We start from the raw sequence: 1876 nt of genomic DNA, 5'->3' as shown, positions 1-1876 counted from the left end.
TGCTTTATACATTTTAATTAGCCTTAATAAAATGATAGCATACATCTCATGCCGATAAAGGAGTTTTACGGTGAAAATTTAGGTGTGTCACTCTCAATTTGGTTGTAATTCTGAAACTAAAAGTGTTTCTTCTGATGCCATATTGATGTTCAGGTCCAAATGTTCAGGTTCAACATTTTTAAAGCAACAATATTTTGGAAAAAAATCTGAAGTATTTTCTCTTTTCTCTCTCTTTTCTCCTTTCCACCTCCCCTCTCTAAGTAAGCATTTGACATTTATCTAAGTACTCTGAAATATTCATCTGGCAGGAGGGGGAGATTAGAAATTGTTACAGCACCAAGACACAGAAAGTGATGAGGTAATATTCCACTTCTGAAATACAAAAACGGGATTTCGAATTAAGAAAATAGAATATTATTTTGAGAAGGAACGTCTAACCACCCTCTATCTAAACTTTTAGCTTGCCAAGATTCAAGCCTGGAGGTTCCATCTCAGAAGAGTTCTTCTGGAAAAATAATTCATTTGCCTGTACTAGCCAATCAAGGAAACATATTGCTCAATGGTAGAAGCAGGTAAGGAAATATTATATAAGCAATGAAAATTACATATATTTACACATATCTAATAGCTCCAATCATCCAGAATTGACCAATTGGTCATAGTTCAGGATCAGTCTTAGAGGCTCCCCCCAAGTCAGAATGAACCATTTTATTTCTGGATAATGAGGATTTCTAGTGGGTACCACAGAGGACTGGTTGTTTTGGTGACTTGGGGGCATTGGGGATTTCAGATCAATGGTCATTTACCAATTTGTATGGAATTATTTCAATATTTTATCAACTGGTTTGATTCTATTTTGGCATGCCATTTGAAGTAAGGAAATATGTAATACACAATAAATAAATAAGATAACCCATAGCTTTGACAAAAATAAAATATAAATGGTATAAGAGAGACTGATAATGAGCTACTTTAGATTTAGCCTCTCTGAGTTGGTGACATTTGAGTTGAAATCTGGATGATGAGAAGGAAAGAACACTGGAAAAGTGCTGGGAAGAACATTCTAGGAGATGTGACTATACTATGTATACTATGTGACTATACTATGTATACAGTAAGTATACTACGTGTCTTTAAAAATAAAGTCAGTATTAGAGCAGATATATTCATGTTTGCTATTGTAAATCACTAAGTTAGTGGTGGTTTGTTACACAACAAAAGTTGACTAATACTGGATCAAAGGGGGAAAATGTGAGTAGCAAGTGTCTGATAAAAAATAAAGTACATTGTGAAAAAAATCACAAAACTTGCCAGAAGCCTAGATCCTGAGATTGTAACTGTATCGATAACAAGAAAACCTGCTGAGAATTTTAATTCACTTCAATTCCAATTCAAGAAAAATAAAATAAATAGCACGAGTTCTGTTCCAGTCATTGTGCTGAGTGCTAGGGTCTAAATATAAACACCCCTTTCCGCAAGCAGCTCAGAGATTCAGGATAGAGCTGGTGGATGGGATGGTGAGAACTGTGCTGTACTTAGTTCAGTAATGTGTCAGTTCCCAGGGACCAGGATTCCCCAACATCCAACAATATATTTTTAAAATATGTGAAATAAAACACTTTTCTCCTCTGAAAACAGCTCTTTGTCCCTCAAATTAATTATACTATTATTAGTATATATACAAATACTTTAAAATATTTTTAAAAGATTCCTCTTCATAGATTTTAAGAAAAGGATTTCTCCTGGTCATAATTTTCTCTACACAAAAGCCACATATATCCTTCTTTGCAGTCCTACAAAGTCATGCCAGGATCTGACATCAGTTAAAATCAGAAGGAAACAGAAAGGCCCCTGTTTTAAGAGATTTTGACCTTTC

The sequence above is a fragment of the Pteropus vampyrus genome, unplaced genomic scaffold (assembly GCF_000151845.1).
Source record: "Pteropus vampyrus isolate Shadow unplaced genomic scaffold, Pvam_2.0 Scaffold25, whole genome shotgun sequence".
Lineage (NCBI taxonomy): Eukaryota > Metazoa > Chordata > Mammalia > Chiroptera > Pteropodidae > Pteropus > Pteropus vampyrus.
The sequence above is the reverse complement of the archived record's forward strand: the minus strand, read 5'-3'. Positions refer to the sequence as shown.